Here is a 10,818-nt window from a genome sequence, read left to right as displayed (position 1 = left end):
ATTACGGTGTTGTATTGACGCTAGTAATTGAAAGCCTATCGATCACGTACAGGCCAGCTCTATCAGTTGTTGACTGCAGATGTCCCTGCTCCCCTTCCTGACAAGGAACATACTGTGCTTCCCATACAGAACACCGCACGGGCCGCCGGCCGAACCACCGGCCCCACCGCATGTGTTCCTCCGCCACCCCCCCCCCCCCCCACCCGCATCGAGTTTTCTTCATTCGACGAGGCCCCACCACTGCCCCCCACAACCACCGTCCCCACCCGAGCCCCTTCGATCACACCGGCGAACTCCAGCGAGCTCTGAAAAATCGACTGACCCAATTTTGAAATTTAGTCTACTGTGATTTAACTAGTGTGGAATATAAAAGGGGAAAACCATAAGCATTGCGAGTATGGTGTTGAGCGTGCCATGGTGGATCTAAAGGTGCAAACCAGACAAAGGCAACTTCGCAACCAAGACAAGAAATCAGAGTAAAGCAGTGGCGATTTATTTTCTTGATGCGATAAATAAGTTGAGCAGATACGAAAGAGTACCGCCTCTGGTGCGGTGCCGTGTACGCATCTGCTGAGAATTTGATGGTGATGCAGTAGCGATGGCTGTCGGCGGCATGGAAGTAGATCTAGGAGGGTAGACGGTGGCGGCGGGGCGCGGTGGACGAGACGGTCGTAGGAGCAGCGCCAGCAAGGTGGACGACGGCGGGGATGAAGCGAGAGGACGGGATGCAAGGATCCCGGTCCGAAGCCGTGGATGAGAGAGGTCGATCTTGTAATGGACGGCGGCGTCAGGGTATCAGCTCCGACATGGTGGAGGAGGACGGCGGTGGATGGGGTGGCCGACGGCGGCGGACGAAGGAGGGTGGGGTGGAGAGGGTGTTTTGGCGCCCACGGAGTATGAATGGGGAAAAGGGAGGTAGAGAGGAAGGGGGACCATGTATTTAGGGCGCACTTGTCTCAAATGCGAGGAAATTTACAAACTTAGCCCCCCTTTCAAATTTCTACTACATCACAGCAACACTAGTCGGTTGGGGATAGGACGGTAATCTCGCATACACCAAATATTTGCCGATGAGAGTTTGTTTTGGCGCCCACCGTGTATGAATATGAATCAGGGAGGGAGTCGATTTCGGCCGAGGACACACTGTGTTTTGGCGCCCACAGTGTATGAATCAGGGTGAGAGGCGGTTACGTCACGTTTGGGTGAAATTACAAACTTACCCCTATCGTAACCTATAGAAATCCAGCATACAGGCTTTGCGTGGCAGGGATAGGCAGTAGTGATTTCCATCTCGCAGATTTTGGTTTCGGGCGGTTAATGCGACTTTCCCCACTTCGTTCAAATTTTGCAGAGTGCACGTTTACCGTGCCAACTCAATTCGAATCCCATTTGTATTCTATTTTTTCGGGCGGGATCCATTTTCAATTGGAATTACATTCTATATACATCATTTTTTACATATACTTTCAAAAGCACAACAAAGAATTCTGCTCCTTTATATATATAATATGATTTACAAATACAACAATCTCGAAATCTTAAGGTTGAATTCAAAAAAAGTTACCCAAATTATGTTCTACTAAAATGTATGGATCAGTACTATCTACATATTAAATAACATAGATGTGCGTGAATTCATATGAGTATGCATGTTTGATAGATCCATTTTGGTTCGAGTATGGATTACATGTATCATCATCTCGAATTCAAATATTTGAATCCCTTTTTTGTTCACTCCTTTCACGCCCATCTCTCTCGCATGCATGCTCCTTCAGGTAGCTTTCACTCTCTTTTCTCCAGCTCACCCGGACGCTCACTTCATGTTGCTCCTATCCTCGCAAACATGGTCTCTCGACGTCTCCCTTGAGAAGTCTCACACTCTCCCTATCATTATAAGTTACATGGTTTTCATTATCTCTCACGTCTCTACTGTTCTCTGATATCACTCGGTACCTAAGCTTTCTTTTTCACCGCCAAACACACAGTCTCCACTCATCTTTCACTTTGTCTTTCTCTCTATGGGATTGTCTCACACACCCTATATGTATCTACATATGACTCATACCACTAAAATTACTCTCTCTATCTCTCCTGTAGACACAACATTTGTTGCGGTCTCCTTTTCGTCTCCATCCCAGACTGACATTATTCATTTGTTTACCAATCAGACAACCCCGACTACCGTCTCCTCTCTCTCTCTCTCTATCTCTCTCACAAACACACACGCACAACTCCTGCTTCCACTCCCCTTCCCGACTACCGTCTCTCTCTCTCACACACAAAACTCTTGCTTTCGCACCCTGACTCGTATTTCTCTCACAAACATTTATCGACTAGCTAGCCTCTAGATAGGTTTATACACCCGCACACTCATGCTTCCACCATCGCATACATGTCTCTCTCCCACTCCTTGTATCTATGTAGATTTTTCTTCCCTTCATGATGTTGGAAATATGCCCTAGAGGCAATAATAAAAGCATTATTATTATATTTCCTTGTTCATGATAATTGTCTTTATTCATGCTATAATTGTGTTATCCGGAAATCGTAATACATGTGTGAATAACAGACATCAACATGTCCCTAGTGAGCCTCTAGTTGACTAGCTCGTTGATCAACAGATAGTCATGGTTTCCTGACTATGGACACTGGATGTCATTGATAACGAGATCACATCATTAGGAGAATGATGTGATGGACAAGACCCAATCCTAAACATAGCACAAGATCGTATAAGTTCGTTTGCTAGAGTTTTCCAATGTCAAGTATCTTTTCCTTAGACCATGAGATCGTGTAACTCCCGGATACCGTAGGAGTGCTTTGGGTATGCCAAACGTCACAACGTAACTGGGTGACTATAAAGGTAGACTACGGGTATCTCCGAAAGTGTCTGTTGGGTGACATGGATCAAGACTGGGATTTGTCACTCCGTATGACGGAGAGGTATCACTGGGCCCACTCGGTAATGCATCATCATAATGAGCTCAGAGTGACCAAGTGTCTGGTCACGGGATCATGCATTACGGTACGAGTAAAGTGACTTGCTGGTAACGAGATTGAACGAGGTATTGGGATACCGATGATCGAATCTCGGGCAAGTAACATATCGATAGACAAAGGGAATAGCGTACGGGGTTGATTGAATCCTCGACATCATGGTTCATCCGATGAGATCATCGTGGAGCATGTGGGAGCCAACATGGGTATCCAGATCCCGCTGTTGGTTATTGACCGGAGAGTCGTCTCGGTCATGTCTGCTTGTCTCCCGAACCCGTAGGGTCTACACACTTAAGGTTCGGTTACGCTAGGGTTGTAGGGATATGTATATGCAGTAACCCGAATGTTGTTCGGAGTCCCGGATGAGATCCCGGACGTCACGAGGAGTTCCGGAATGGTCCGGAGGTAAAGATTTATATATGGGAAGTCCTGTTTCGGGCATCGGGACAAGTTTCGGGGTTATCGGTATTGTACCGGGACCACCGGAAGGGTCCCGGGGGTCCACCGGGTGGGTCCACCTGTCCCGGGGGGCCACATGGGCTGTAGGGGGTGCGCCTTGGCCTAATGGGCCAAGGGCACCAGCCCCACATAGGCCCATGCGCCTAGGGTTTATGGGGGAAAGAGTCCTAGGAGGGGAAGGCACCTCCTAGGTGCCTTGGGGGGGAGGGAAACCCCCCTTGGCCGCCGCACCCCTAGGAGATTGGATCTCCTAGGGCCGGCCAACCCCCCCTTGGCCCTCCTATATATAGTGGGGGAGAGGAGGGACTTCATACCTGAACGCCTTGGCCTTTGGTTGCCTCCTTTTCCCTCCCCAACACCTCCTCCACCTCCATAGTGCTTAGCGAAGCTCTGCCGGAGTACTGCAGCTCCATCAACACCACGCCGTCGTGCTGCTGCTGGTGCCATCTCCCTCAACCTCTCCTCCCTCCCTTGCTGGATCAAGAAGGAGGAGACATGGCTGTTCTGTACGTGTGTTGAACGCGGAGGTGCCGTCCGTTCGGCGCTGGTCATCGGTGATTTGGATCACGTCGAGTACGACTACACCATCACCGTTCTTTTGAACGCTTCCGTGCGCGATCTACAAAGGTATGTAGATGCATCTAATCACTCGTTGCTAGATGAACTCCTAGATGATCTTGGTGAAACGAGTAGGAAAATTTTTGTTTTCTGCAACGTTCCCCAACAGTGGCATCATGAGCCAGGTCTATGCGTAGTTCTTCTTGCGCGAGTAGAACACAATTTGTTGTGGGCGTAGATTTGTCAACTTTCTTGCCGTTACTAGTCCTTTCTTGCTTCAGCGGTATTGTGGGATGAAGCGGCCCGGACCAACCTTACACGTACGCTTACGTGAGACCGGTTCCACCGACTAACATGCACTAGATGCATAAGGTGGCTGGCGGGTGTCTGTCTCTCCTACTTTAGTTGGAGCGGAATCGATGAACAGGGTCCTTATGAAGGGTAAATAGAAGTTGACAAATCACGTTGTGGCTTTAACGTAGGTAAGAAAACGTTCTTGCTAGAACCCTAATTCAGCCACGTAAAACTTGCAACAACAATTAGAGGACGTCTAACTTGTTTTTGCAGCAAGTGGTTTGTGATATGATATGGCCAAAGTTGTGATGAATGATGAATGATCTATATGTGATGTATGAGATGTTCATGCTATTGTAATAGGATTCACGACTTGCATGTCGATGAGTATGACAACCGGCAGGAGCCATAGGAGTTGTCTTTATTCTTTTATATGACCTGCGTGTCATCAAGAAACGCCATGTAAATTACTTTACTGCTAAACGCGTTAGCCATAGTAGTAGAAGTAATAGTTGGCGAGCAACTTCATGGAGACATGATGATGGAGATCATGATGATGGAGATCATGGTGTCAAGCCGGTGACAAGATGATCATGGAGCCCCAAGATGGAGATCAAAGGAGCTATGTGATATTGGCCATATCATGTCACGTTTATTATTTGATTGCATGTGATGTTTATCATGTTTTGCATCTTGTTTACTTAGAACGACGGTAGTAAATAAGGTGATCCCTCACACTAATTTCAAGAAGTGTTCCCCCTAACTGTGCACCGTTGCGACAGTTCGCTGTTTCAAAACACCACGTGATGATCGGGTGTTTTATTCAGACGTTCACATACAACAGGTGTAAGACAGATTTACACATGCAAACACTTAGGTTGACTTGACGAGCCTAGCATGTACAGACATGGCCTCGGAACACAGAAGACCGAAAGGTCGAGCATGAGTCGTATAGAAGATACGATCAACATGAAGATGTTCACCGATGTTGACTAGTCCGTCTCACGTGATGATCGGACACGGTCTAGTTTAACTCGGATCATGTAATACTTAGATGACTAGAGGGATGTCTAATCTAAGTGGGAGTTCACTAATAATTTGATTAGTTGAACTTAATTATCATGAACTTAGTCTAAAATCTTTGCAATATGTCTTGTAGATCAAATGGCCAACGTAGTCCTCAACTTCAACGCGTTCCTAGAGAAAACTAAGCTGAAAGACGATGGCAGCAACTATACGGACTGGGTCCGGAACCTGAGGATCATCCTCATAGCTGCCAAGAAAGATTATGTCCTACAAGCACCGCTTGGTGACGCACCCGTTCTCCCTGCGGAACAAGACGTTATGAACGCTTGGCAGGCACGTTCCGACGACTACTCCCTCGTTCAGTGCGGCATGCTTTACAGCCTAGAGCCGGGGCTCCAAAAGCGTTTTGAGAGACATGGAGCATATGAGATGTTCGAAGAGCTGAAAATGGTTTTCCAAGCTCATGCCCGGGTCGAGAGATATGAAGTCTTCGACAAATTCTTCAGCTGTAAGATGGAGGAAAACAGTTCTGTCAGTGAGCACATACTCACTATGTCTGGGTTGCATAACCGCTTGACTCAGCTGGGAGTTAATCTCCCGGATGATGCGGTCATTGACAGAATCCTCCAGTCGCTTCCACCAAGCTACAAGAGCTTTGTGATGAACTTCAATATGCAGGGGATGGAAAAGACCATTCCTGAAGTATTTTCTATGCTGAAATCAGCAGAGGTAGAAGTCAGGAAGGAACATCAAGTGTTGATGGTCAATAAAACCACTAAGTTCAAGAAAGGCAAGGGTAAAAAGAACTTAAAGAAGGACGGCAAGGAGGTTGCCGCGCCCGGCAAGCAAGCTGTCGGGAAGAAGCCAAAGAATGGACCCAAGCCCGAGACTGAGTGCTTTTATTGCAAGGGAAGCGGTCACTGGAAGCGGAACTGCCCTAAGTACTTAGCGGATAAGAAGGCCGGCAAAACAAAAGGTATATGTGATATACATGTAATTGATGTGTACCTTACTAGTGCCCGTAGTGGCTCCTGGGTATTTGATACCGGTGCAGTTGCTCATATTTGTAACTCAAAGCAGGGGCTGCGGAATAAGCGGAAACTGGCAAAGGACGAGGTGACGATGCGCGTCGGGAATGGTTCCAAGGTCAATGTGATCGCCGTCGGCACGCTACCTCTGCATCTCCCTTCGGGATTAGTTTTAAACCTTAATAATTGTTATTTAGTGCCAACTTTGAGCATGAACATTGTGTCGGGATCTCGTTTAATTCGAGATGGCTACTCTTTTAAATCTGAGAATAATGGTTGTTCCATTTTTATGAGAGATATGTTTTATGGTCATGCTCCTATGGTGAATGGTTTATTCTTTATGAATCTCGAACGTGATGCTACACATGTTCATAATGTGAGTACCAAAAGAAGTAAGGTTGATAATGATAGTCCCACATACTTGTGGCACTGCCGCCTTGGTCACATAGGTGTCAAACGCATGAAGAAGCTCCATGCTGATGGACTTTTAGAGTCTTTTGATTATGTATCATTTGACACATGCGAACCATGCCTTATGGGTAAAATGACCAAGACTCCGTTCTCAGGAACAATGGAGCTAGCAACCGACTTATTGGAAATCATACATACTGATATGTGCGGTCCGATGAGTGTTGAGGCTCGCGGTGGCTATCGTTATGTTCTCACTCTCACTGATGATTTAAGTAGGTATGGGTATATCTACTTAATGAAACACAAGTCTGAAACCTTTGAAAAGTTCAAGGAATTTCAGAGTGAGGTTGAAAATCAACGTGACAGGAAAATCAAGTTTCTGCGATCAGATCGTGGAGGAGAATACTCGAGTCACGAGTTTGGGGCACACTTAAGAAAATGTGGAATAGTTTCACAACTCACGCCGCCTGGAACACCTCAGCGTAATGGTGTGTCCGAACGTCGTAATCGCACTCTGTTAGATATGGTGCGGTCTATGATGTCTCTTACCGATTAACCATTTTCTTTTTGGGGCTATGCTTTAGAGACTGCCGCATTCACTTTAAATAGGGCTCCTCGAAATCCGTTGAGACGACACCGTATGAATTATGGTTTGGGAAGAAACCTAAGCTGTCGTTTCTAAAAGTTTGGGGATGCGATGCTTATGTCAAGAAACTTCAACCTGAAAAGCTCGAACCCAAGTCGGAAAAATGCGTCTTCATAGGATACCCAAAAGAAACTATTGGGTACACCTTCTACCTCAGATCCGAAGGCAAGATCTTTGTTGCCAAGAATGGGTCCTTTCTGGAGAAAGAGTTTCTCTCGAAAGAAGTAAGTGGGAGGAAAGTAGAGCTTGATGAAGTATTACCTCTTGAACCGGAAAATGGCGCAACTCAAGAAAATGTTCCTGAGGTGCCAGCACCGACTAGAGAGGGAGTTAATGATAATGATCAAGATACTTCTGATCAAGCCCCTACTGAAATTCGAAGGTCCACAAGGACACGTTCCGCACCAGAGTGGTACGGCAACCCTGTCTTGGAAATCATGCTGTTAGACAACGGTGAACCTTCGAACTATGAAGAAGCGATGGCGGGCCCGGATTCCGACAAATGGCTAGAAGCCATGAAATCCGAGATAGGATCCATGTATGAAAACAAAGTATGGACTTTAACTGACTTGCCCGTTGAGCGGCGAGCCATAGAAAATAAATGGATCTTTAAGAAGAAGACCGACGCGGATGGTAATGTGACCATCTATAAAGCTCGGCTTGTTGCTAAGGGTTATCGACAAGTTCAAGGGGTTGACTAGGATGAGACTTTCTCACCGGTAGCGAAGCTGAAGTCCGTCCGAATCATGTTAGCAATTGCCGCATTCTATGATTACGAAATATGGCAAATGGACGTCAAAACGGCATTCCTTAATGGTTTCCTTAAGGAAGAATTGTATATGATGCAGCCGGAAGGTTTTGTCGATCCTAAGAATGCTGACAAAGTGTGCAAGCTCCAACGCTCGATTTATGGGATGGTGCAAGCATCTCGGAGTTGGAACATTCGCTTTGATGAGATGATCAAAGCGTTTGGGTTTACACAGACTTATGGAGAAGCCTGCGTTTACAAGAAAGTGAGTGGGAGCTCTGTAGCATTTCTCATATTATATGTAGATGACATACTTTTGATGGGAAATGATATAGAACTCTTGGACAGCATCAAGGCCTACTTGAATAAAAGTTTTTTAATGAAGGACCTTGGAGAAGCTGCTTATATATTAGGCATCAAAATCTATAGAGATAGATCGAGACGCCTCATAGGTCTTTCACAAAGCACATACCTTGATAAAATATTGAAGAAGTTCAATATGGATCAATCCAAGAAGGGGTTCTTGCCTGTGTTGCAAGGTATGAAATTGAGCTCAGCTCAATGTCCGACCACGGCAGAAGATATAGAAGAGATAAGCGTCATCCCCTATGCCTCAGCCATAGGTTCTATTATGTATGCCATGCTGTGTACCAGACCTAATGTAAACCTTGCCGTAAGTTTGGTAGGAAGGTACCAAAGTAATCCCGGCAAGGAACACTGGACAACGGTCAAGAATATCCTGAAGTACCTGAAAAGGACTAAGGAAATGTTTCTCGTTTATGGAGGTGACGAAGAGCTCGTCGTAAAGGGTTACGTCGATGCTAGCTTCGACACAGATCTGGATGACTCTAAGTCACAAACCGGATACGTGTATATTTTGAATGGTGGGGCAGTAAGCTGGTGCAGTTGCAAGCAAAGCGTCGTGGCGGGATCTACATGTGAAGCGGAGTGCATGGCAGCCTCGGAGGCAGCACATGAAGCAATATGGGTGAAGGAGTTCATCACCGACCTAGGAGTCATACCCAATGCGTCGGGGCCGATCAAGCTCTTCTGTGACAACACTGGAGCTATTGCACTTGCCAAGGAGCCCAGGTTTCACAAGAAGACAAGGCACATCAAGCGTCGTTTCAACTCCATTCGTGAAAATGTTCAAGATGGAGACATAGAGATTTGTAAAGTACATACGGACCTGAATGTAGCAGATCCGTTGACTAAACCTCTCCCTAGAGCAAAACATGATCAACACCAGAATTCCATGGGTGTTCGATTCATCACAATGTAACTAGATTATTGACTCTAGTGCAAGTGGGAGACTGTTGGAAATATGCCCTAGAGGCAATAATAAAAGCATTATTATTATATTTCCTTGTTCATGATAATTGTCTTTATTCATGCTATAATTGTGTTATCTGGAAATCGTAATACATGTGTGAATAATAGACATCAACATGTCCCTAGTAAGCCTCTAGTAGACTAGCTCGTTGATCAAAAGATAGTCATGGTTTCCTGACTATGGACACTGGATGTCATTGATAACGAGATCACATCATTAGGAGAATGATGTGATGGACGAGACCCAATCCTAAACATAGCACAAGATCGTATAGTTCGTTTGCTAGAGTTTTGCAATGTCAAAGTATCTTTTCCTTAGACCATGAGATCGTGTAACTCCCGGATACCGTAGGAGTACTTTGGGTATGCCAAACGTCACAACGTAACTGGGTGACTATAAAGGTAGACTACGGGTATCTCCGAAAGTGTCTGTTGGGTGACATGGATCAAGACTGGGATTTGTCACTCCGTATGACGGAGAGGTATCACTGGGCCCACTCGGTAATGCATCATCATAATGAGCTCAGAGTGACCAAGTGTCTGGTCACGGGATCATGCATTACGGTACGAGTAAAGTGACTTGCCGGTAACGAGATTGAACGAGGTATTGGGATACCGACGATCGAATCTCGGGCAAGTAACATATCGATAGACAAAGGGAATAGCGTACGGGGTTGATAGAATCCTCGACATCATGGTTCATCCGATGAGATCATCGTGGAGCATGTGGGAGCCAACATGGGTATCCAGATCCCGCTGTTGGTTATTGACCAGAGAGTCGTCTCGGTCATGTCTGCTTGTCTCCCGAACCCGTAGGGTCTACACACTTAAGGTTCGGTTACGCTAGGGTTGTAGGGATATGTATATGCAGTAACCCGAATGTTGTTCGGAGTCCCGTATGAGATCCCGGACGTCACGAGGAGTTCCGGAATGGTCCGGAGGTAAAGATTTATATATGGGAAGTCCTGTTTCGGGCATCGGGACAAGTTTCGGGGTTATCGGTATTGTACCGGGACCACCGGAGGGGTCCCGGGGGCCCACCGGGTGGGGCCACCCATCCCCGGGGGCCACATGGGCTGTAGGGGGTGCGCCTTGGCCTGCTTGGGCCAAGGGCACCAGCCCCACAAGGCCCATGCGCCTAGGGTTTCCAAGGGGGAGGAGTCCTACTAGTGGACACAAGGACACGTTCCGCACCAGAGTGGTACGGCAACCCTGTCTTGGAAATCATGTTGTTAGACAACGGTGAACCTTCGAACTATGAAGAAGCGATGGCGGGCCCGGATTCCGACAAATGGCTAGAAGCCATGAAATCCGAGATA

Source organism: Triticum dicoccoides, chromosome 7A (genome assembly GCF_002162155.2).
Source record: "Triticum dicoccoides isolate Atlit2015 ecotype Zavitan chromosome 7A, WEW_v2.0, whole genome shotgun sequence".
In the NCBI taxonomy this organism is placed as follows: Eukaryota; Viridiplantae; Streptophyta; class Magnoliopsida; order Poales; family Poaceae; genus Triticum; species Triticum dicoccoides.
Note: the sequence above shows the minus strand (reverse complement) of the source record.